General features: G+C 34.5%; 1 long non-coding RNA gene across 1 annotated transcript in view; it reads left to right on the forward strand.

Annotated features, from left to right (window-relative positions):
- LOC131503729 (uncharacterized) overlaps positions 1 to 27714 on the forward strand; it is a 262197-nt gene extending 234483 nt beyond the window's left edge. Inside the window, exon 3 of the long non-coding RNA XR_009257549.1 lies at positions 27617 to 27714. This is a non-coding gene — a long non-coding RNA (uncharacterized LOC131503729). The remainder of the gene's footprint in view (positions 1 to 27616) is intronic.
- Positions 27715 to 27944: the final 230 nt, after the last annotated feature.

A 27944-nucleotide genomic window follows, 5' to 3' on the forward strand; every position in this document is an offset into this window, starting at 1 on the left:
ATTACTAAAAAAAAAACATCAGTTAACATAAAAAAAAAGATATTTTAGATCCAATTTCCAAACTCATAATAACACATATCCGCCATTACTTGAAATATGCAAATGTTACATTTCATTTCAGCCACTGACATTATGTATAGTCAGAGTGGATGGGTTTAGTGAATTCTGACATGCAGTACTGTGGGAAACAAAAGGCAAGTTAATCATTATTCAGCATTTATTTCTCCACATATTTAATTTGCCATAGATTAGGGAAATGTCTTCATTATAGGTATTTAGACTAGATCAGTAAATTCATTTGTGCTGATTGAGTCCACACCGATTTGTGATATTTGGCGCCCTACAACTACATCTGCTTTGAGACCGAGGTGTTAGAGGCTTACTTTGCTGGAGCTGTCTTTGTGTTATAATTGCATGGGCTTACTCCATTGGGCTATGTGTACATTACTGCAATTGAACTAAAATGGGTCTGTTTTTCACCAAGCACAGTTTAGTCATGCATCAATACATTTTTAATTAAAAGTGTGTGACAGGTACAATTGTAGAACACACCAAATAATTTTCTCAAACATTCCATTTCCTCAAAGATAGGTAATCAGAATCTTGTCTCTGGTAGCCAGTGAGAGTATATTTTTTATCTAGCTGTTTGATTAAATATCTAAAAACTTTATGCTAAGCCACTGCATGTTGATTGTAAGCACTTTACCACAGATACTTTATGCTGTTCTATCAGAATAAAGCATTTGTTCCTGACAGAACTAAAATAAGTGACAAGCAGTCTGATGGCATGTTTATTTTTATTTTTAATGTTCATAATGAAGAGATGAGGAGTCAGCAGTGATATGGATAGTGGAATCAATTAGAACATGGTTGTTTAAGAAGGAGAGAAATCACAATAGAAAGCTTAGACACAGAGAGAACAACTTCAGGATGCCTGTACTAAGATCCATGATTAACATGACAATATTGTTATGTTGATATGGAGATTTTGCATGAAGATTAATCTTTCTAAATGAATCATAAACATGAATGGTGGATGACTGGCAGAGGCTGAAACTTCTTGAATTCTTTACATTTATCACAATGCAAATTCCCCCAAAACTGATAACCTAAATATAAGGTGGCAAACTCAGTTTTGCTGAAAACACTAGATCTAGTGGTTCAATCACTAATACCACAAATTTAGGGCTTTATAAAAAGGATTAAGTTTTCTTTAATGATCATGTATTTCCAGACTTGAATTTTTTTACATCATTATTTTGTATTTAAATAAGTCATTAACTACAACTTACAAACATAAGTTAAATTACACTTTTAAAACTGGTAGTGACACTTTACTTTGATGTTAACTCTACATGAATTGAGGCCATGTAGAAACTGGTGTTCTCAATGATATTGCATAATTCTGTAGAAGACAACTCTCACAACATATGGAAGTGAAAAATTAGGACTCTTTGGCTATCCTATTGAAACCCAATTAACTTATTTGCACTGGTTATATGTTTGGAAGTTGTCTGACTCCTAAAAATATGAAGGACATTTCTAAGATTTTCAAGAAAACATTTTTTATGTATCTTATATTACTTTATCGTTACAAACTTTATCACATTATGTTGGACTGTTATGGTCAATGTTTTTTAATAAAACAAAAATATTAAGGAAATGTTCAGGAAAAAATAGGGACATTAAGGAAAAAGTTAAGGAAAAATAAAAAGTATGAAAGATTTTTTGTTCTGATTTTTATTCTAATCCATTATATAATGATATTACTAAGATTGAAGCATTAAATAGAATTAATGGCATTAAATAAAGAGATGCACGATGCATATGCTGAAAAAAAAACATGTAATTTTGTTTGGGAAACAATTATTTTGCAAAGAATGCCACTGTAGAATAATGTTACATACAAAGCCGAGCAAAAGGCATCTCAATTTAGTGGAAAAAAACTAAGAGTTTTAAATTGGAACATTTGGTGATTATATGTGTACCTTTACCTACTATCAGTGATATGGAACATTTAACTCCAATTTATCGTATACACATTATAATACAATTAAAATTATAGGCAATCACATAGGATTGCTGAGAAGAGCTATTTAAATTGTGCCTTTTACAACAGGGTTTTTAATGTTTATTTTTGAGAGGGAGAGCCCCAGTGGGGGAGGGGCAGAGAGAGTGGGGTACAGAGGATCTTCAGCAGGCTCAGCACTGACAGCATAAAGCCCCACGTGGGGTTTGAACTCACAAAACATTAGATCATGACCTAAGCCGAAGTCAGACACAACCTGACTGAACCACCCAGGTGCCCCACTTGTAATAGTTATAATAACTGGAAAACTATACATCCATGATTGTTGGTTCATTCTTTCAAAACTTCTTATTAAGCATTAGAATTGCATCACACTTATTAAACTGTGAATTAAAGAGGGAGTGGAGATACTTAAATAAAGGGAGAAGGATGCTTGGAAATATCAAGCACAGAATATAATGCATGATAGGTCATGACCTTCACATACACAACCCCGGGATGAGGAGGCAGGTATTGGCCAAAGAAGTTCTATTTCCATGTTACTCTTACCAGAATTATGCAGTATACTAACCTACATGATTATATATACAGTGGTTCTGGTGAAACCAGAAAGAGCTTGGCAATTTCTTAAAATGAAATAAGCCCAGTGTAGGTTGACTTTAATAAGTTGGAGTGACAAAGAGCTGGAAATAAGGAGAAAGGTTAAGTGAAATAATTTAGGGTTCTTCTGAGATCATTTTGAAAATATTGAGAATGTTGTACTTTTATCCTATGAGCAAGGGAACATTATGGTTTGGAAGAAAAACCCAGACTTGTGTTATTAAAAGAATAACTTTGACTATTGTCTGGTGAATGAATCTGGTGAATGAAGTTTCTAGTTATGACAAGTTGTAGTATTTTAGTTTAAAATAATAATGCCCTTGGTTAGAGATGTGGAGACTGAGCAAAATACAAATTGAGAAGATAAATTGGGGACATTATAAACAGGATTTGATAGAAACAATAGGTAGCACTATTTAGACTTTTTATGTTGTATGAATTCTGCCTCAATAAATTATTAAAAAATAAACCAAAATATGTGAATTGATGTTCAGGGATGTGCATAGTTGCTATTCCTTCAGTTATGCACGCAACACAATATTTTCCAATCTATGCAACAGCTCAGAAAGTAACTGTAAAGTAAATCATTATTTCTCTGTAGCACGGTTATCTGTGATATACAGCACAAAAAGTAATTGAGGCCTTATTCTCATACATGTAGACATCGATATCATGCCGTGTCCAATATAATAATCTGATTTTTAAAATGATGGTTTGGTTTGCTTTCTCTATTAGAGTGAGTTTTCACATCTTATTGATAAGTGGTATATAATGTTAGATGACATATTTCTAGTTGTGTGATTTTTCCTGTATTGGGAAGTAAAATTAATCAATTCTATGAAAGTTGTCACTTGTTGCTTCTTTTCTAAAATGAATTTAATTTATTAGGTACCTATACTTTATTTACAACACTACAAAATCTTCTATGACTTTCTGTCACTATTGTGTAAATTTGCAATTGGTGATATATTGGCCTTAAAGGCAATGAAAAACAAATTGATCAGCCTTCTAATAAAATTCAATTTTCAGATATTTATCAATTTAATTACTATTTGCCTTAATGACCCACTTTTGAATTGTCAATCTATTTTAATGAGTTGCAGATACAATGAAGCATGATTAGAATAACAAAAATGCAAATTTAAGACTACAACATGAAAATGAAATGTTAAGTAAAATACTTTCCTATTTCTTGAATGTTAGTTGAGACACACTGACTAATTCAGGAGAAATATTACTAATAATATACTGGTTTGAAAATATAGAAGTTTCTATTAAAAATGAAAAACAATCTTGCTTTTCAAATGTGTGCAATGAATATAAACAAAAATAATTATTGATTTTTTTTCTTCTGACATGGTAAGTCCTTGGAACCTCACAATATGACTTCTAAGGCTATCACTACTCATGCACCATTTTTGAAAATTATGTTCCTAAATGACCAGTTTCATAGAAAGTGTAGGCAGCTTTTACCATTGCTATCATATTTTGGCTTCCTCTAGTTCTTTATATGCTACAGTTACAGACACCTTGGATTTCTTACTACATGTAAATGGTTACTTTCTGATTCCAAGTAATTCTGTTTATTGTTGTTGCTTTTGTTGTTGTTTTTAATAAGACTGCTATTAAAAGAGACAACAGAGTTCAGAAATACTTACTCTGGAACATCTCAGTCTCTATGCATACTTTGCAAGATTCCCAGTGGCCCCTGTACCTCGACTGTAATACTGGGAAAGATGATTAAAGAGAATCCTCATTTGACTTGTTCTACAGCCTAGAACACTGGGTCATATTTACTGAACAAAGGTCAATTGTTGCAGCAAAACCATCCTATTTAATGACTGAACAATTTAACTTTTAGCTAAATTGACCTCCACCAAATCAGTGGCATTGCATATGCATTCTATAAATATTTTTGTATGTTTACTGTGTCATGAGCCCTCTTATAAACATTCAGGATAGCAAGTCTGAGACTTAGCAAACACTAATAATGATTCTTCCAAAATCCCTAGAATAAATTGAATTACCATGTTGTCACCTACAAAATCTCTTCCACTTCTTCTGACTTAAATCATCTAGGTTTATGGTAATTACTTACTTATATCTACAACTATAAATGAAGTCTGGGAGTCAGGCATGACACTGCCTTGTCCACAGTTAAATCCCCAATATCCAACAAAGTGCTGACTTACATAGGATAGTTGCTCAAGAACTCATTGTTGAATGCAAAACATACTCAAAGCATAAAATTGAGTCAAATGTGGCTTTGGTTCCACTTTGGTATTTAAAGAGAGAGATAAGTCTAGATAGTAAAATTAATTAATTAAGTGAGAATATGATAAGTAAAAATCAAGATTTTTCATTTTAATCCTTTATATCTATCTAATCAACTCCTTGCCTTCATTTCCCTGTGATTTATTGCTAATTTTCTATATTAAGGTCCATAGGTGCTTTGTATCTCTATCTAAGTATATATATAATGTTCACATTAAGTCAAGTGATGTCCTCATAGTTATGTTCTGTCTTAAATATGTCAAATCCCTTATTAAATTAGCTGTATGGAGGATATTTATACATATGTGCTTGAATTTAGTTAGAGCAAGTGAGTGAATCATAATAGTGTTAAAGCATTTGAAAACCCTGAGGCACACAAAAAGTCGAATGGAACTATGTGTATAGCAATTTTAATTTTATATTGAAACATGCACTCATGTTTCTAAAATGTAGTAAATTATTTAGCTACTAATCTTGTACTAAACTTTTAGGACTATTTCTGATGTTCTTCCTAATAAGAAAATAAAGAGTTCTAAAATTATTTAAATTATTTTCAACTCAGTTGTTTCCCTGTTCTAAGTTAAGATACAGACCTCTCATTTCACTGCTCTATATTTCACTCATAATCTAATAATGCAATATTGTATATCTTCTATCAGGGAAATAATTACAATTAGGCAAAGAGTGAAAACAAAAATATAATTTCTAGATTATCTCTATCTCAAGTTTATTTTTAGGTTAGATTAGTTTTGAAAGAACGAAACTCAGAAGATGGGAGAAAATAACTCCGCATATTGTATGAATCAGAATGACAAAGGCAGAAAATTATGTTTCTGCCTACCCTTCATTACCTGCTAACCCCAAGGATATGTTTGAGTCTGAAGTATAAATCAACTAAGATTTGGATTATTTTCTGTTGAAACAGAAAAAAGGAGGGGGTTGTATTTCTAAGTAGGGTATAGAAAGGTAGAAAGCTGAAAGAGAATATAACTCTTCATTGCCAAAGAGAAAGACCAAACAACCCACAAAATTATTCTATTTTTTTTGAGGTTGTAAGGTAACCAGAAGAACTGAACTCCCAAAGGAGACAATCCCCTCTGAAGAGAGATGGGGAAAATGGACTCTTTAATCTTTGCCAGAGAATGGGAAAAGGTGACTGTCTTATAAATGGATTGGAACAAAACATCTAAAGTCATTAATGAATTCTCAAATAACAAATGCGGTCTAGTATGACAGAACAGGAGCCCTGGAAGTTTCCAACACAGCTTGAATTGGCACTCAGTTCCAAGTTCTTTTCACACTGGTCTGTACTAGTAGTTCATGAGAAAGATTAGGGCAGAGTAGGAGACTGGGGAGAGCCACACCCAGGGTGAGTCATAGACATGAAGTTGCATGAATCTTCTAGATCTTTCTGTCATGCATAGGACGCATTAAACTCCTATAGGAGAGTGAGGAAATATGCCAATTCTCATGGCCCAGATAAAGATCCTGGACTTCTTGCTGGTAGGAGTGAAAGCAAAGGTCTCTGCCCTGGGGGAGGTACACAAAACCTGCTTGGACCAATAATCTGCACCAACCCAAGTCAGGGACTGCTTCAAAGTCCTTAGAAAAGTACTGGTAAAACAAATCCCATCACATATTAAAAAGATAGTGCATTATATCTAAATTGTATTTGTCCCAGGAATAGTTAGGCCACTAGATACATAAAAAATAATATATATAATTTTGAATATCAAGAGGCTAAAATAACAAATACATGTATTCATCTCAATAGCTTTAAAAAGTTAGTTGACAATATTTAAAATCTATACATTATTTAAAAGAAAAAAAGAATGAATACAGAAAAGAATAAAAAAGAACTTCCTCAACTTTACAAAAGACATGGATGAAAAACTACAGCGAATGTCATACTTAATGGTAAAAGATTGAGTGGTTTCTCTTCAAGATTGGTATTAAGGCAAGCGTGGTTTCAACATTTGTATTCAATGTTTCATTGGGGGTTCCAACCAATGAAGTTAGACAAGAAAAAGAAATGACGCATTATTATTAGAAAGAAATAAAACTATCTTTATTTGATGTCAACACAATTGCCTTTAAAAATGTCCTATAATACTAAATCAATATGTCATTACACCTTAAACTTACGCAGCATTATGTGTCAATCATATCTCAATTACAAAAATGTAGCATGGAATCTTCAACATGTATTGTAACTCTTCTGTGTGTGTATTTTAATGTTTATTTATTCTTGAGAGAGAGAGAGTGTGAACAGGGAAGATGCAGAGGGGGGGGGGGGTGAGTAGAGGATCTGGAATGGACTCTACCCTGACAGCAGAGAGCTCAATGCGGGGCTTGAACACAGGAGTCATGAGATCACAACCTGAGCTGAAATCAGTTGCTCAACTGACTGAGCAGCCCAGGTGCCCCTTTTGTGTGGTTCTTAGCAAGGTTTCAGGTTACAGGATCATATACAAAAGTTAATTGTATTAAAATGCATTAACAGCACACATTTGGAGATTGAAATAAAAATAAGACAAAATTGATATAAAAATGAAAATATAAATAGTATTATAAAACATCAAATTTGTATAAATCTAACAAAATACGTGCTAATTATTGCCTACTGAGAACCATAGAACTTTGCTGATGGAATTAAAGAAGATATATATAAAGGAAGAAATATACCATATTTGGAGACCAAAAGGTTTAATATTGTTAGGAAATTAATTACCTAATTGACCAATATATTAAATGCAAAATGAATTAAAAAATCCTGCAGACTTTTAGTAGAAATTGACAAGCTGCTTATAAAATACAGGCAGATAACCTAGAATATGCAAATGATTTTGAAAACAAAAAACAAATTTAGAGGAATTCTACTACCTGATATCAAGATTTACTATAGAGCTGTAGTAATCAAGACAGTGTGAATAGACATATAAATAAATGAAGTACAGTAGAAAGTGAAAAAGTAGGCCTATAAATATGTAATCAGTTGATTTGTGAAAAAGGGGCCAGTATAGGGAAAGGATTTCCTGTATCTCAAATGATGCAAAAGTTAAGATATTCATTATATAAGAAAATATGGTCCTCTACTTTTGTCTCATATCACATGCAAAAATCAACTTAAACAGGCTCATAAACCTAAATGTAAGAGCAAAACTAACTTCAAGAAAAAATTCTAGGAAAATATGTTTGTGACATCTGGCTAGATAAAGTTTTCTCATCTAGGCTACAAAAATCACACATCATAAAAGAAAAAAATTGAACTTTATCAAAATAAAAAATTTCTGCTCTTTAGGGTTTCCCCAGGTGGTTCAGTCACTTAAGCGTCTACTTGATTGATTTTGGCTCAGGTCATGATCTCATGGTCAGGCTCCACAATGGGTATGGAGCCTGCTTGAAATTCTTCCTCTTCATCTCCTTCTGCCCCTACCTCACTCGTGAGCACATGCTCTGTCTCTCTCAAAATATTTCTTCTGCCCTCTAAAATGACTTGCTTAGTGTGAATAAATTGGAAAGCATCAGATGAAATGGGCAAATTCCTAGGAAAAACATAACCTACCAAGACTGAATCATGCAGACATTGAAATTCTGAAGAGACCTATAACTAGTAAGGAGATTGGATCAATAATCAGAAATCTCCAAAGGAAAGCTCAGGACCAGATGGCTTCACTGGTGAATTCTGCAAAACATTTAAAGAAGAAAACATTTAAAGATTCTTCTTGAAATCATTCCAAAAAATTAAATAACAGGAAACACAAACTCATTCTATGTGGACGTTATCTGATACCAAAGTCAAACAAAGACACTACAAGGAAAGAAAACTATACACAAATATTTTTAATAGATACTGATGCAGAAGTAAACACACACACACACACACACACACACACAAAACAAAAACAACAAAATACTAGCAAACAGGTGTTCAACAGCATATTAAGAGAACTACATGCCATGACCAAGTGGGATTTATTTCTGGAACACAAAGATGGTTCAACATATGAAAATCAATCTATGTAATATACCACATTTCCAGTATGAAGAGAAAAAACAACCAACACATGATCATCTCAGCTGATACAGAAAAGTATTGACAAAATTCAACAACTTTTCATCATAAAACACTTAATAAACTAGGAATAGAAGAAACTTCCTCAACATAATAAAGGGCATATATGCAAATTTTACGGCTAACAGTATACTCAATTGTGAAAGACTGAAAGCTTTCTCTCTATGATTAAGAACAAGACAAGGATGTTCCCTTTCACCACTTCTATTTAACATAGTAGTAGAGGTTTTCACTAGGGAAATTAGGCAAGAAAAAAAATAAAAAGCATCCAAAACAGAAAAGAAGAAGTAAAATTATCTCTCTTCACAAGTGATTATATATATATATATATATATATATATATATATATAATAACATATATAATATAATATAATATAATATAATATAATATAATATAATATATATATTGTATCCCTAAAGACTACTCACACACATACACACACACACACACACACACTGTTAGAACTAATAAAAAATTAGCAAAGTTGCAGGATACAAAGCAACACATAGAAATCAGTTAATCAACACACAGAAATCAGTTGCACTTCTATACACTAACAATGAATAATACAAGAGGGAAATTAAGAAAACATTTCCATTTACAATAAGCAAAAAAACACTTAAGAACAAACTTAACCAAAGAAGCAAAAGACTTGTACACTTAAAAATAGTTCTGAGAGAAATTAAAGAAGACACCAATGAAAAGAAATACATTTTGTTTTTGGATTAGAAGATACAGATGTTAATGCTACCCATCCAGTGCAATCTACCCATTCAATACAATCCCTATCAAAATCTACATGATGTTTTTTTGCAGAGATAAAAAAGTCCATTCTAATATTCATATGGAATCTCAAGAAAACCCAAATAATTAAAATAATCTTGAAAAGGAATAAAAGTGAGTCTCATACTTCCTGATGTCAAGCTTACTGCAAAACTACAGTAAGCAACACAAAGTTGATAACGACCCCAGAAATAATCCTCCCTGTATGATTTTAAATCATTTTTGACAAGGGTGCCAAGAGCATTTAATGGGGAAAAGAAACTCTTTTAATCAAGTGGTTTGGAGAATATTGAATATTCACATGCAAAAGAATGGAGCTGGACCCTTACTTTATACCATATACAAGAATTAATTCAAAATTGGTCAAATATCTAAATGGAAAAGCTATAACTATAAAACTTTTAGGAAAAAAAAAACATAGGAGAAAAGCTTCATGACTTTGGACTTCTTTTATATGATACCAAAAGCACGGGGAACAAAAGGGAAAGTAGGTAAAATGGACTATATGAAAATAAATCTGCTGGGCATCAAAGTACACAATCAATAGAGTGAAAGGCAACTAGTGGAATAGGAGAAATATTTGCAAATCATATTTCTTTTTTTAATTTTTTTAATGTTTATTTTTGAGACAGAGAGAGACAGAGCATGAACGGGGGAGGGTCAGAGAGAGGGAGACACAGAATCTGAAACAGGCTCCAGGCTCTGAGCTGTCAGCACAGAGCCCGACGGGGGGCTCGAACTCACCGACCGCGAGATCATGACCTGAGCCGAAGTCGGCCTCTTAACCGACTGAGCCACCCAGGCGCCCCCGCAAATCATATTTCTAATAAGGAGTTAGTATACAGAATATATATAGAACTTCTACAACTCAACAATAAAAACAAAAAACCCAATCCAAAAAATGGTGACAGTTTGAATAGACATTTCTCCAAAGAAGATATATAAATAACCAATAAGCACATTAAAAGGTGTTTAAAATCGGGGTGCCTGGGTTGCTCAATCGGTTAAGTGTCTGACTTCAGCTCATGATCTTTTATGGTTGGTGAGTTCAAGCCCCACGTGGGCTCTTTGCTGACAGCTCAGAGCCTGGAGTCTGCTTCCAATGCTGTGTCTCCCTCTCTTTCTGTCCCTCTCCAACTCTCTCTCTCTCTCTTTCTCTCTCTCTCCCTTAAAAATAAATAAACATTAATTTTTTTTAATTAAAAAAAAATTAAAAAGGTGTTCAAAATCACTAATAATTAGGAAAATAAACTCAAACCACAATGAAATACCTTCTCACACCTCTTAGGATGGCTACTATCAAAACAACAGAAAATAACTGGTATTGCAAGATTGTGGAGAAACTACAACCCTTGTGCACTATTGATTGGATTGTAAAATGGTGTCACTGCCATGAATAAGTAGTATGGCTGTCCCTCAAAATATTAAAAATAAGATTTAGGGCACCTGGGTGGCTCAGTCAGTTGGGTGTCCAACTTTGGCTCAGGTCATGATCTCAGGGTTAATGGGTTCAAGCCCCGTGTTGGACTCTGTGCTGACAACTCAAAGCCTGGAGCCTGCTTTATATTCTGTGTTTACCTCTCTCTCTGCCCCTCCCCACTCATGTTCTGTCTCTCTCAAAAATAAGTAATTGTTAAAAAAAATAAAAATAATATTTGATAAGATCTAACAATTCTATAAGTACATATCCAAAAGACTTGAAAACGGAGACTTGCACAGATATTTGTATACCTATATTCATGGCAGCATTATTCACAATAGCCAAAAGGTGGAAGCAACCCAGATTCTTATCTAGGGATGATTGAGTAAACAAAATGTAGCATATACATACAATGGATGTTTTTCAGCCTTCAAAAGAAAGGAACTGACACATGATATAACATAGATGAACTTGGTGGACCTTATGCTAAGTGAATAAAGCTAATCACAAGATACCTCTCTTATATGAGGTAGTCAAATTCCTATAGACAGAAAATAGAATGATAATTGCCAGGGTTGGGGGGGAGGAACAGGAAATGGCAAGCTGTGTTTGAAGGTTATAAAGTTTTCATTTTTCAAGATGTAAAGAGTTCTAGAGATATACAGTGATGATAATCATGCAACGTGAATGCACTTCATGTCAATATAATATATTCTTAAAAATGACCAAGATAGAACATTTTATATGTATTTTATCCCAACTAAAAAGAATAGTGATTGAAAAGTTATCTCTAAGAAAATGAAAAAGCACAATAGAAGAAAACATTCACAAAACGTATCTGATAAAGGATATGCAACCATATTACATAAGAACTCCTGCAATCCAATTTTATGAAAACAATCCAATTTTTAAAATAGTGAAAAAGTTTGAACAGATACTTTACCAAAGAAGATATACAGATGGTAATTAAAAGAAACGATGTTTAAAGCATTAGTCAATTGGAAATTGCAAGCTAAAGTCAAAATGGAATATTATCATATACATACAAAAATGTCTATAAAATAAATAAAACCTAACCTGACAATATCAAGTATTGACAAGTATGCAAAACAATTGGAACTCTTCTATATCCTTAGTGAGAATTTAAATAGTACAGCCCCTTTGGAAAGCAGTTCGACAGTTTCTTAAAGTTAAAAATACACTTGCCATATGACCTCACTATCCTGTGCCTAGAGATATAAAAATTTGCAAATGTCTACAGAAACTTTATTGATAATTGTCCCATACTGGAAATAATACAGTGACCTCCAACTGATGAACAGCTAAACAGATCGTGGGACATCCATAATATGGAATACTAATCAGCAATAAAAAGGAACAAACTACTGATACATACAGCAACATGGATAAATCTCAAACGCATTACATTTTATGAGGGTCCAGACATAAAAGGCTAGTATTACATGATTCTGTTAATACAATATTCTGATAAAGGCAACATATATGGACACATAACAGATCAGTGGTTTCTAAGGACTGAGGATGGTGTTGGGGTTGAATGAAAAGGAGCTTGAGGGAATTTGGGGGGATGATGGAAATCTTCCATATCCTGACTATGGCAGTGGTTACATAATTGTGTACATCTTTGTACATTTGTCAAAATTCATTTAAATAAACACTGAGAGGCAGGGTGTATTTTATTAACTGTAAATGATACCTCAATGAAACATATTTTTTAAATGTTGTAAAAACGTTAGGGAAAGAGCTACTGTGGAGAAAGAATTCTCAAACAATCTTAAGAGGAAACTTGGAGCTCTCTGAGTTATAAGTGAGATAGCATACCCCATGAAACAGAGAGATAATAGTGTGATGGGTTAAGAATACAGCTCTGAAGTCTAGATTCAGGCATTTAGAAAATGGTACCTCCACTCTAAGCAGTGTTACCCTGGACAAGTTCCTGACTTGCTCTTCTACAAGATACAGAGACAATAATAGTGCCTTCTTCATAGGATTATTATTAAGATCAAACTAATACAACACTTACAGCTGTGCCTGACATATGGGAAGCACTACATAAGTTGTTTAACAAAAATACATGTACTATAATGAATCATCAAGTCCCAAATATGTCCGTTAATTTATTGAATAAAATAAGTAATACAGATCAAAGACAGCCCAAAATATTGGGACTTTTAAAAGTAATGGTTTGTTTTGAGAGTAGAAGGAAACCTGTTTAATTATTTTTTCTTCTGACAACCAAATGTTTATAAGGACTATGATGCATATTTGAGTTACCCGGTGCATTTTGATAACCATTATTACTTACAGATGATGTGGTTTTGATTAAAACAATAAATGGAAATGTGTTCAGCCAGTCATTAAGCCAATATTTACTATTCTGTCCTAGGAGCTTGGCATAAAGCTGTGTTCTGGGGATACAAAGATGTGTGAAGTCCCGGTACTGATTTTAATGCATTCACAGTCTAGTGGGGAAGGAAGATAGGTACACAAAAGTCCTGGAGGATAAAATGTGCACAATGAAATGGGAGCTCTGGCAGGTCCTGAGATTAAAACAGAAAAGGAAAAGAAGCAGTGAGCTTAAAGTTAAAGGGGTTTAGGCTTGCCGGTCACCCTGGGTGTTGGGTCAACCCTGACTTCTGCCTGAATGATCTTGAGGGAGTAATTTAATTCTTTAAGCCGTGGGTTTCTTATCTTGAAACATGTAAAATAACAGTGAGTATATCATAGGGTTGCTGTGAGGATTAAGCAAAATAATACATGTGAAGTGCTTAGGCAGTAGATGAAACTAGTGTTAGTATTAGTCCTTGGTTCTACCTACTTAATACATCATGCCATCACTGTGCCAAAGGTCCCTACTATTTACAAAGTGTTTTTATATGTGATTAAATGCCCTGTATCCTCAGCAGTTATCTAAGTTAGAATGGCAGGTTTTATTGTCCTCAATTTATAGATAAGAAAATCAGGATGTCTCTGTCTATACTAAGATACAAATTTTTTTTCACGAAAGCCTATATTCATTTCACTTTATCAGACTGAAAGGATTTTCTTAATTTTTACTACAATGTTGTACTCATAAGCTGCCTAAAACATTCATGTATTCCGTTTCTCCCTCTCTCTCTTACACACACACACACACACACACACACACAGTCACACTCATACGACTCCGTTTATTTTCAATCTCTTGCATAGCCTGTGGTTCTTTAATATAGTTTTTGATTAATTGGAACTCCTTTTATTCTGGCAAAGTCCATTTTTCCAGTTCTTTATACTTTTAATTGGGTATGTTTCATTACATTAAAAATATTTCTGTCAGAAATAACAAGAACCAAAGTAGCAAAATAACTTTGAGCTGTAAACTTGAGGCTTTATACCCAAGTCTATTTCTAAGGGTATAAAGATAAAAGAAATAACTTCATAACAAAAAATGTTCTGTTAGTGATTTATCATGCCTTATTTGCTTTTTAAAAATACTCTTTATTTTTTTAAATAAAATATTCACACTCCTTGACTAATGAGAAAGGGGAGACAAGTATTATTCAGTATTACTTCTTAGACACCTGGCAGACAAGAATATCGCACACATGAAAAAGCAGCAGAAAGGAGAGTAGGTGAAATATGACATGAGATTAAGCTCTTTCATTCTATTAAAATTTATAAGACACAGACTTGAAGATACTGTTTATAACGATTCACTGATTCAGTCAATTTAGCTAAATTAATCAACTTTTTAAAAATATATAGACTTTATGAATATGGCTACCAGCTGTTGAAGTTGGACTTAAGATTTTGATTGCATGCAAATGATTTTGGAACCAAAAAGAAAGTCAAAGTAGCATCGAGTAAAAAGTAAGCATAAAAATAAAATAATGGGTCATTTTGACAATAAATTTCTGTCATCAAAACAGTGTAGGTAAGGTATACAGTTAAGTAATTATCACATCTGAAATCCAGATATTCTACCACCAGGAAAAATATTTGTTGGGAGTAAAAAAAATGACTCCATGTGTTGTTGATCAATCATCAAGTTAGCTTCCTGCTGGTACTTGTGTAGGTCTATTAGTGTTGTGAATATTTTACCTGTGAAATCAGGGAGAAAAGGTAATTAAACACACATTAACCAGACCTAAGGGTTTGAATGTAGCAATCTATTAATCAATATTGATTGAATATTATAATAAGCATCATGAAGGAGATGGGTTTTAGCTATGTCTTGAAATATGAATAAGGTCGGGATGGCAAGAAAGAAATGGGGTGAGAAAAGGATATAAGAGAAGAAATTTCAGCTAGAGGAAATAATGACATTTCCATAGTTTCCTTATCCATAGTGGAAAACTGTATGTCTGTTCATTTTTTTCAAAATCAAAGAACTGAATATACACATGCCTTCTTTTCTCATTCTATCAAAAGTTATAAATATGAGATATGTTAATATGTAATTTCGAAGTGTTGTTTCTTAAACATGACTCAATCCTGAAATAACACCCAACAATATTCACTTAGTCATACATTCTCTTATTTCAAAATTCTTATCTACTTCTCACTTCCCACTTCTTTCACTTAATCCAAGCTTTCCTTGATTCAGCCAGTATTTCTACATATCAGTTATGTGCCTGGCACTGTGCTGGGAATATAAGGATGAGTAAAATGTGATACGAATCCCTGATTTCAGGAACCTTCCAGTCTAATTAATGGGGACAGAAATCAATCAAATGATTCTATACGTGAATGCAAATTCATCCTTGAGTTCAGGGCTAGAATAAGAGATGCATGATGCATCCGTGCATATGAGAGAAGTTACTGACCAGGTCAGGGATGTCAGGGCTTCTCTGAGGAACTGACAGTTGAATTGCAACCTGAAGAATGAGTACAGATTAACTAGAAAGAGAGACGCATTACATATGGAAGGCAAATCTTATTCAAAAGAGTGTAGTGAGAGGATGTTTGGCAAGAAGGAAGATCTTAAGGATGCTAACGTTGTTGGATCAGGCAGAGCAAGGAGGAGTTTGGTGCCAGGTGAGGTTGGTTGTTTCTCGGCTGGATTATTGTTGGACACCCTTTGGTTTGGCACAGTACTAGTTTCTATTCAATCCAGTCCTACTATCTGTGCTTCACTAAGTAAATATGATCATATCACTCCCATAGTAAGCACCTTCCATCATCCCTCATGGAGACACTGCACTTAGGTGGAGTGTGGATCTCATCATTGCCAAAATATGCCCTGCCTTTAAATGGCCTTTGAATTTGACACCCTTTCTTGATCCTGGAATTCCACTTGTCTGGATTGTCCTGCTACCAGCCTGGTGATCTAGTTCTCTACTCAGTAGATGTCAGATGTCACTCTTGTGAATTGAGACCTGTGAATCCTACAAGTGGTAATCTTCCCTCTCTGTGTTTACATCACTTCATGTACCGCCCTGTCCACACCTCTGTTTTCAGGCCATTCTAAGAGAACGTGAGCTGCTTAGGGTCGGGGATCTATTCTCAGGCTTTTGGGTACAATAGTAAGTGTCCAAAAAATCCTGGTGCTCAGTAAATGGTTTATTTTTTTTGTCAAATTTAAGAATCATGTCAGTCTTTCAGGACTCATTATGGTCACTTAGAAAAAATGATTCTGGGGCATCTGGGTGGCTCAGTTGGTTGAGCCACTCTTGATTTCTGCTCAGGTCATGATCTCACTGGTTTGTGAGTTTAAGCCCCGCGTCGGGCTCTGAGCTGACAATGTGGAGCCTGCTTGGGATTCTATTTCTCTCTCTGCCCCTCCCCAGCTCACACACACACTTTCTCTCTAAATAAGTAAACTTAAAAGAATGATTTTTCCTGATTTGTTGATTCAAAACAATAAATCTTAAACTGGTTAATTTTAAAGGTAGTCTGTTTTTTGCATAATTAATTATTACAATGACTGGTTAACACTTTCTGTGTAAGCCCAAATGGGGCATTACCTTCTCATAGCTAATTTCTTTAATTAAATATGAGATGAAGAAATATTAATACCATTAAAACATAACCTTGAACAACTTACTTAATCTCTCCTTGCCTCAGTTTCCTCATTTTTAAAATGGAGATAATAACAGTTTCTGTTTCCTAATATTATTATGAAAATAAACTGGTTAACATTTTCAGAGTGCTTTGAACAGTATCAGGGACAAAGTAATTCCCTCTACCAAAGTTTGTGAAATGAGTAAACAAACACACATGCAAATAAGTCATTCACTGACAGTATTTCTGAGCAATTTCTGTGAGCTGTATGGAGTATAGAGGTGAATTCTAAATGTGTTGATCATCCTTTGCTATATCACTTTCATACTTACCCTTATTAATCCACTATTACTGTAGAAACACTATGCCTTTCCCAACCCTTTATGATTCTAGGAATAGAGAGAAACTCCATGCCTTCATATTCCTCTCCCAAATCCATCATACTATTGGACCTGGTGATGAGTCCATTGTTTCTTGCGTTTGCTGAAAAAAAGAGTGTTTTAAAGCTCATGCCATTAAAGAATACCATACTCCCTTTCATTTATCACTATTATTTGTAGGACACTGACCATTCTCTCTCAGCTATTTCATATTTTAACCTCTGGTTAATTGTCACTATCTCCAATGCTATGGCTGTTGTAATTCTTTAGATTTAGCCATATAGATGATTCTCTCAGTTCCCTAGCTTCAAAATTTCTTGACTCTCATCCCTCCACAAATGTGTCATTCATCCTACTTCAGCCCTCACTCTCCTGGTTTTAACTGAGACATCAGCACTCACTGCAACTGTAAACTCTCCAAATGTCAGTCTCCAGTATAGCACCCCTGTCCTTTCCAGGCTCCTTCTAGTCACCCAACTCCAAGAATTTCTCTACCCATGTCTGACTTGTACCTTATTGATTCTGCTACCTTTTCACTTGCTCCCTCTCTAACTTCATTCTTTACTTCACTCTTTTGCCAGCTGGGTTTCAGTCTATCATTTATTAAAATGACTTAACAGCCTTTCCTTCTCTCCATGCATTGTACTCACCTGGCAAAATCCAAACCTTGGTTAAATCAGAGTCAACACCGATCTCATGCTCATTCTTTTGCAACTAAAAAAAAAAAATTGGAGGAAAGCATTACAACTGGTTTTGCTTCAAATTTATGACTACTATATTCAAGAAGAGAGCCAGAAACCATACTATATTTCTTAATTATTTTATTCTACCACTCTCCTAAATAACCAAACCATGTCCTCATTTCTCAAACTTTTGACATCTTCTTCCTTTCATGAAGAGAGAGCAAGATTATTAGTTGTGCTTCTAATTTCATTGAGAAAATATGAATACTGAGGAAACATTACATACTCCTCCATCAGAGCTAGCTTCCTAAGAGCAGGTGCATCTTATTCTGTTTCTTTTTAATTTATCTGTGTCACCATAAGACTAGTCCTTCTGTTTGTAATTTAAATTTCATCCCCTTTCACGTATTCAGAAACACCACTTGTTATGGGCTGAGATATGTTTCCGCCCCCCAGAGTCATACATTGTAGTCCTAATCCTCAGTACTCCATATTTGGAGATAAGATTTTTAAAAAGGTGATTAAATTAAAATGAGTTATTTAGGGTGGGTCCTAATCCAATATGACTGTGTTCTCAGAGAGGAGTTAGGACACAGAATCACAGTCCCTGTACTCAGGGACTAAGGTGCAACCATGTGAGGATACATAGCAAGAAGGCACCTATCTGCAAGCCAACAAGAAGGGGCCTGGAATAAACAAAAATCTGTCAACACCTTGATCTAGCCTCCAGAACTATAAAAAAGTCACTGGTTTAAATCACCCAGTCTGTGGTATTTGTTATGGCAGTTCTCACTGCTAATATACCACTAACTTAATACAGTCTCACCATCTTTTCTTCAAGATCTATTGTTTCCCTCTTAATAGAAGTATCCCATCAGGATCTGAATATATGTTTATTTCTTCCATCGCAAAGAGAAAAATCTTATTTAGACCACACATTCTCCTCTGGTTGTTGCCACATATGTTTCCCTTTTACAGTATAATTCTACCTCTAATTTTTACTCTTTCTTTCTTGAACATAATTCAACCAGGCTCCATGTTGCTAAGTATAGCACTCAACATTTATTTGTTATCCCACTTGACCTCTAACAGCATTTAATATGAGATCACTCCTCCCACTTTTTGTGACATTTTCTGCATTTTGTTTAGGACTTTACCTCCTCTTGTTTTTTCCCCTGTCTCGCAGACTCTTCTTCATACTTTCAACTTCTAAACACTAGCATGTACAAGGACCCCATTCTTGGGACTTTTGTCTTCTCTACTTGGCTCATTTGATCCAGTATCATGCTTTATATAACATTTGAAGATACTCAGATTTTTATCTACAGACTGGTTATCCCTGCTTAACGCCAGACTCCTGTATGTCAGAATACCTACACTCTGCTAGCTAATATGTTTCCCAAATTCAACATGTCCAAAACAGAAGTCTCTTGTAACTTGTTCTTTTCAGTCTCTCTCACATGTGGCACCTCCATTCTTCCAGCAAAAAGAAAACAAACAACCAGAAATCCTTGTTGTTATCCATGAATCTTAGAATTCTCACTCCCTTTATCAAATCCATCATCAAATCTTATCACCTATACCTCCCCAAACTCCAGTATCCATTAATTCTATCTCTATCTCTCTCTTGGTTGGATTGCCCCAATATCATCTTGCACCCTCCTCCGCTTCACTCTCAACACCACAGACAAGGACGTCTTTCTTTTTATTTTTTTGTTACTGTCAAATATTTTATTTCACTCATTGATCAATGAGGAAATCAATAAGGTGTTAAAACTGGTTCAAAGGAGAATTTAAAGCACAGACCTATATAGGCAATCAAGACCGATAATAGATGAAAACTGGCTAATAACTTAAAGTATATTTTTTTAAGTTTATTAATTTATTTTGAGAGAGAACGAGAGCACACACATGTGTGAGTGGGGTAGAGGCAGAGAGAATTCCAAGCATGCTCCACACCATCTGCGTAGAGCCCAACACGGGGCTCAAACCCACGAACCATGAGATCATGACCTGAGAGGAAACCAAGTGTCAGGATGCTTAACAGACTGAGCCACTCAGACACCCCTAAAATATGATTTTTGAGATTATCTTTTCTATAGAATAGAAATGAATTATATCTCTACAGTACATAACTCACTTGCATTGCTATGGATGAGAATCATTTAAGAAATGTCAGTTTTCTACAAATTAATTTCTATGCCTACAAAGTTATAAAATTGTCACAGAAAGATAGTCAAAGGTGTATAGCCCTATAATGTCACATAATCCCTGAAGGGAATCTCTAACACTTTTTTAAAAGGACAATCATCTCTTTTGCTTATTTCTAAATCTTTGAATTTTTTCTTGACAAATCTAACATTCATTATGTGACTATCTTCCTGTATAATGTCCCTACAGCAAATGATTTTTTTTTTATTTCAGTATAGTTGATACACAATGTTAGATTAGTTGCTGGTATTCAACTGAACAATTTGACAAATTTATACCTTATGCTATGCTCACCACAAATGTAGCTAACTTCTGTCCCATTACTTTACTCTTACAATATCATTAACTGTATTCCTTATGCTTTGCTTTTTATTCCTGTGACTTACTCATTCCATAACTGGAAGCCTGTATCTCCTTCTCCCCTTCACCCATTTTTCCCAACCCACCATGTCCTCCCTTCTGGCAACTGTCAGTTTGTTCTCTGTATTTATAGGTCTGATTCTGCTTTTTGTTTGTTTGCTTATTTAGATTCCATTTATGTGGAACCATATGATATTTGTCTTTCATTCTGCCTTATTTCACTTGGCATAATATCTTCTAAGTCTGTCCATGTTGTCTCAAATGGCGCAATGTCATTCTTTTATGGCTGCATAGTATTCCTGTGTGTGTGAGTGTGTGTGTGTGTATCCCATTTTCTATATCCGTTCATCTGTTGATGGACCCTTAGGTTGCTTCTATATCTTGGCAATTATAAACAATGTTTTAATATACATAGGGGTACATATATATTTTTCAATTAGCATTTTTGTTTTCTTTGGGAAAATACCCAATAGTGGGATTATTGCATCGTACATCTTTCTGTAACATAAGGCAGATCATCTATGATATTGCTCTAAACTCTTCAGTGGCTCCTCATCTAATCAAAGGTTTTGCAAGGTATCCTAACATATTTCTCTCTCCTTTGTTCTCTGTCCCATGAAAACTCCAAAACTTTCACATCAGAACTTTTGAGCTTATTCATTCTGTCAAGAGTACTGTTTCCTCCAAATATCTGGATGTCTCCCTTGTCCACCCTGCTTTTACCATCTGATAAACCACAATTTCCTCTTTTTCCCTCTTCTCTTCTACTATATTTAGCTCTATGAAAGTAGGGTTTGTAAATTGTTTTGTTTACTGCTGTATCTTCATGCCTAAAGCAGTGCCTGGCACATAATAAGTACTTGGTTAACATCTTGAATAAATAAGAAAGCAAATCTATTAATATGAATATGATAAACCCTCTCTTTTTGTAATATGTTTATATGGCTAATAAATAGCTTCTTAGTCCACCTTTTACTGAAAACACTTCCTCAACAGCACTGGTTGAATCTTGCTTCCTGTCCTGGGCTTCATGACAGAGATGTGGAAACCCACCTGGGTATTCTGATCCCTCGGCAAACCTAGGATTCTGAGAGAGTTAACACGTGAGAGGGCAGTAGTTGACCAATAGAGGATGGTTGCTGGTAGGTAAATACTCCTGCTTCCATTCCATAAATCCTAAATCGGATTCCTCGCTGCACTTTAGAGTGTCCACAGAATGATCAAACCACAGTTGCCCATTATGGTAACTTAGTGCAATCTTGTATTCACTTTAGGATCTTTTTCTAAAATAAACTGCCTGCACTGAAGCCCTTGTTTCAGGTTCTGCTTTCTGGACAGAACCCAGGCTAATTCAATTTTCCTGTAAAACGAAGTTCCAAAATATTCCCTAGTATATAAAGGCACTTTATAAACATTTGCAGAATAAATGAATTGGGGAATCCATTATAAAGGCAAAAACCCTTATTCTACATTTATAGATAAGTTTTATGAGTTCAAGTTAGTCTTTTTTATATCATCTCCTACTGCTTCATTTATAACTATATATCAAACACCAGAAACACAATGTCCCAGGAGTCAATAATCTTTTTAATTCTTTTTTTTTAATTGACTAAAAGGATCATGGAATGTTTATAATCAAAGCTTTAGAATACCTTCTATTTTAATGGGGGAAAAAAGACAAATTACAGTATGAAAAATTTCATTAGTGCTTTTTACTAAAACCTACTCCATTGGAAGATTAATGACTTCTATAGTTTAACTCTAAAATTCAAGTAACTATTTTAATTTGCACTTTAACTAAGTTCTCTTCCTTCAGAACAATGTTTATGGTCATTGAATTTCTACAAGCTTCTCTATGGGTAAAATTCAAACCAAATAGTAGGAATGAGAAGTAAATGACTTCACATGTCTTGACAAAAGTAAGGTAAGGGACAACGTTGGGGTGGTTTATAGTGATCCTTATTCCACATTTATTTATTTTTCTCAGCAGTAAAAAATTAACATCTTTATTCCCCAGAGTACTTCTGGCTAGTGGAATCTGACACGAGTATCATCACTTCCTGGTTCTAGTTAGGTTAAACTAGGCTTACACTGTAGAATAGAAGTATAGGCACAGGGATTCAGTGCACAGAGGAGACAGTGAATGGCCTTTCATACAATCCAGTTTCTTCCCTCACTATGTCTTGCTAGGCTTGCAACTTATTAGTTTTTCATACACACCCTACTCTATGTTTGTAAGATCTATGCATAATAAAAGATGGTAGATGCACTTGGATTTGCCTTTCTGCCATTCAAACAAAATGAAATTTTGCAACAGCTGGTGTCTTCTCTTGGTGTATTGAGAGTGTTTGAGAATGGAAGAGAGAAAAAAGTTACTCTTTTGTATACACGATGATAATGACTAAAGCCTCAGTTCAAATTCCACCATGAAAATGTTTCTGAAATTTTTCTCATTGTTTTACATTTTATTTTTTATTTTGATGACAGTTCTATGATAAACTCTTCCAGTATCTATGAAAATTTTAGCTCCTAGAATCTCCTTGACTGAGTCTAAATAGGCAAAATGAGTAAGTACAAATACTGGGCTAGCACATATTTTCAGTAATTTATTATTCCAAGCCTATGCATTGTACATTAAAGTATCTTATCAGTCCTAAAGATAAAATTAGGTGTTATAAGGGAACCCACCAACTTATATAGTCAGGTGATTTTATTTCATGAATGATTAAATAACTCTGTTATAATGAAAAGTGAAAATGTATCTTTGCAAGTGTTGAGAAATATTTTATAACATATTGATAAAACAATAAGCTGCATTGCAGAGCTCTTTCACTTTCAGTACACCTCATACATTAAAGTTTTGAACTGTCCAGTAATCCCTTTGGAAAGCTGAGACAAATGGATTTATCCCCATTACACACACTATGGAAGCAAGGTAGTTCAGACCTGTTAATCAAGTTGCTCAAGGCACACAGTTTGTAAGTAATTGAGTATAAGCTTAGACTCAGGTTATTTTTAAATTTTTAAATAAACCAAATACCAAAAGTATGAAAGGAGAGCTGTTTTCTTCATGGAATCCAGGCTTTGTTTTCCACAAAACTTTTAAAATGAAAACATAACATAGCAATAGTCATTATTACAGCATTATGACTTTGTAATCATAAATAATGACAAAACATAATCAGACCTTATGAGAGTAATGTAAGATGGATTATCCAAGTCAGTAAAAACTATCTTTTATTACCAAGTATCTATTGCTGTCATTCTGAAAGACCATCCAAGACCCTTTGAACCCCTAACTATACACTAAAGTACATGCAGCTTTTTTAAATTGTGTGATAGCAACAGTACACACACCTGAATATAAAAAGTACAACTTTTTTTAATGTAACCAAAATTTTCTTTTGATTTTCCTGTTTGAATTAGCAGCTGAAATTTTCCCATTTTTAATTAAAGATCATAAAATCACTTCTAGCATTAAGTGTAGTATAATCATACTTTAAACTCAACCAATCCAATATTTTTATTTCCTCCTATCTGCTTCCTCCCTTCTCCCTGTGAACAGTTTAAATTTCTAACAGCTAACCTATCACATGTAGTGAGCAAAGGGACATGGCTTCACATGACTCTCTCTGGCCACTGGCTTTGGTTTCATGGTATCTGGTCTCTCCTGAATTTGGCTATCATCATGTGGCTCACAATTACCAGTGGCATCCTCAGTTCTTCCATAGCCTCTGCTCTATCAGTGTACATTTGCAATATCATCCAAATCCCAGCTTTTGACTTCTAGTTGGCCAGCACTTTCTAGTTCCACCTGAGAATTGACTAAAGTTACTTTAGCTTGCAATACACCTCTAAACGTAGTTGTTGTTATTTTTCATTTCCCCTCTATTGATGGGATACCTCCTCAGATACTCACAGTGCCTAAATTAGAGTCATATTTCCTGCAATCCTTTCTTTCCTTAAGGTTAGTCAAAATCTTCTTTGTCTTTGGGAAGGAAAATAATTTTTTAGTTGTCATATTTGCCCCATTATGTAGCTTATGTTTTATAATCCTTGATCTCAGTCGTATGCCTTTGGTTTTGATCATCCATCAGAAAGTTTAAGGAAAGATTTTTGTCTACTATGTACAATCAAAAGTCATGGATTTTTGGATAATTCTTCATTCAAGAGTATGTCTTCCCACCTGTGAGGAAAGTGAATAGGAAAATTAGCTATTCCTAAGGTAGAAGGAAGAGCAGTGGACCAAGATGTTTAAGTCAGTGAATGGGGGGAGGGAAGGGACCACAGTTTAACCCAAATATATTACCTCCCTTCATATATTCTTTTTCCTCTTATTGTTTATAAATTTAATTTTCCCATTGATCCGTAGTATAATAACTCTTGCATTCCTCTTTAAACTTAGTTGTTGTTATTTTTGCAACAGCTTTTGCAAGTAATGCTTGCAAAGTCCAGCTGTGTTAGATTGTTGTTGTGGTGGTTGTTCCAACGTGAAGATGACATAGTCTCTGTCTTCAAGGTCCTCACAATTTTATTAGAGGTGGCCACATAAACAGATAATTAGAATGTAATGCATAGAATGTTGTAAAAATAGAACACTATGAGTATTCAACTTAATCTAGAGAATTTCATAAAAGCTTCATAGTGTTGGTCATTTGAACTTGTGTAAGAGAGATGAATAGGAATTTCAAAGTGTATCAGTGTAAAGTGAGAAAAATAGTTACAGTGATTATTGGACAAAATCACTGTTGTCTTGTTAGATTTCTGGGTAACCATAGGCATTTTTGCATTTTATGAGGGACACCACACCTGTACTCTAGCATTAGAAATCCAGGAATCAGGTGTACCTAGGTGGCTCAAATGGTTCTGCGTATGACTTCGCCTCATGTCATAATCTTGTAGTTCTTCGGTTCAAGCCCTGTGTCAGGATCTCTGCTGTCAGCATGGAGCCTGCTTCAGATCCTCTGCCACCCTCTCTCTCTGCCCCTCTCCCACTCGTGCTCTCTCTCTTTCTCTCTCTCAGAAATCAATAAACATTAAAAAAAAAACAGGAATCAAAGAATCAGAAATAAAGCAAAGAGTAAATTACTGTAGATAATCCTAACACACATTTTGACACTTTGCATTTCTCTGCTGGCAAGAACTGATCAACTGGCTGTTACAGAAGTAATCGGTTAATTCAGTCAAACTGGCCATTAGATTAGTTGAATGGGCAAATCAATTGTTCTTACTAGGTTGAATGATGAATAAAAAATCTCAAATTGTATGTTTTATTATAAAGGCAGGAATCTGTTCTCAAATATTACATTTCTTGTTTAAGATGTGCCTGTAGATTTCTGAAAATCATGAAATGTGTACATTTTTACATTGCTTTCAATGGAGTTTTTTACAACACTGTAATGTTAGTGAGGGACATGTCTTTGACTCCACTTTACCGATGGAAAGATTAACATATATCAGGGTTAAGTGACTGTCGATTGTAGTACTGCTAATAAATGTCATGTTTAGGACTTGATCCCAAGGGCTTCTGTCTCCAAATCAAGTATCTTCTTTCTCTAATTAATGCAGAGCAATGGAATTCTGTGTGGGAAAAAATTTAGAGCTGTCAATAATTAAAAGATATTCCAAGTTATGAGGAATTTTTATATCACCACAGAAACATTTCTTTGCCTTAGTGATTAGAATGGTGGTAGTATTTATAGCTTTATAGTTGAGAGACAGTTAAGGCAGATGGATGACCTTGCACGACATTATTGGCGGTAAGGTATTATCAAGAAAAGTATGTGTCATCCATCATTATCATGGAGTTTCTCTAAAATTACATAAATTGTTATAGGATCTCATGTGAGCTTCACTCTAATATTAGCTGAATGATATAGAATCCTGAGGTCTATGTTATTTCCCAGTTGAACAAGAGTGTTTATTAAGGTACATACAAAATCACTGGTACAATTGAAAACAGAAGAAAATGAAAGATGCATTTTTTCTTTTTGAAATATTTTCTTTTTCTCCCTCCCTGTCCCTTCCTTCTTCCTTCCTTCCTTCCTTCCTTCCTTCCTTCCTTCCTTCCTCCCTTCCTCCATTCCTTCCTTCCTTCCCTCTCTCCTTCTTTTCTTTTCTTTTCTTTTCTTTTCTTTTCTTTTCTTTCTCTTCTTTCTTTGCCACAAGCATTGACTGAATGCTACTTCATGGTCACTAGTGCATGAACACGAATAACAAACAATGTCTAAAATATTGTCTATCTCCTGGCAAAGCTAGCAATCTAGTGATAGGGGCAGAATTTCCACTTATTCAAGAATTAGAAAATTATATTCTCACTTCTGAGTTTCTAACTAGAATTGCACAGTCACGTAGAATATGGATAATAGCTGATTGGTTTAATCCATTAATTGAGTTTAGCAGAACTCAAATCTCTATGGATAAGTGAGAGAAATAAACCTTATGGAACTGTGATACCTGTAGATCACAGGCCTGTCCAGCCCTGTTCCTCACTCAGTGCACTGTAGAAGACTACTGCTTGCAGAAACTCGAGCTAAGCACTGCTAAATTACTGCCACCCCCTGTTTTTCTAGGAATGTAGAAATTAAAGTTATTGTGTGAAATTTTCCAATCTTTACAAGTGGAAAATAAATAACACTCTTAGAAAAGATTGTATAGACAAACTAAAATAATGGTGGCCATCAGTTTGCAAACCGCATTTTTTAAAAAAATTATGTAACATAGGAATTATAACATATGATAACACTTTTTATCAAGACCTCAAGTTTGATCAAAATTGAATTTGTTTCTGGCCCTAGGAAAAATGTGAAACTATAAATTGAGAAGTAAAGCACTCAAAAGAAGAGACAAAAGGAGGGAAGGAAAAGGAGGAGTTGAGGAGGGAAAGAGAGACAAAGATCAGGTAGGGGAGGGGAGGAAAATTATCTCTTTTTTCACACTCTTTGGGGTGGCTACATTTGCACTCTCAAATTTATTGAAAGAGGAAAAAAGTTTGTGTTAATTTTTTTAAGGAATCAATTAAAAAAATACTCTCAACCTGAAATTTTCTTATGAGTGGTCAACAGATGTTTCTCCAAGTTAGTGAGTTTACTTAAATGTCAGAGGCTGAACATTTGTATATAAAAT

The sequence above is a fragment of the Neofelis nebulosa genome, chromosome 2, assembly GCF_028018385.1.
Source record: "Neofelis nebulosa isolate mNeoNeb1 chromosome 2, mNeoNeb1.pri, whole genome shotgun sequence".
In the NCBI taxonomy this organism is placed as follows: Eukaryota; Metazoa; Chordata; class Mammalia; order Carnivora; family Felidae; genus Neofelis; species Neofelis nebulosa.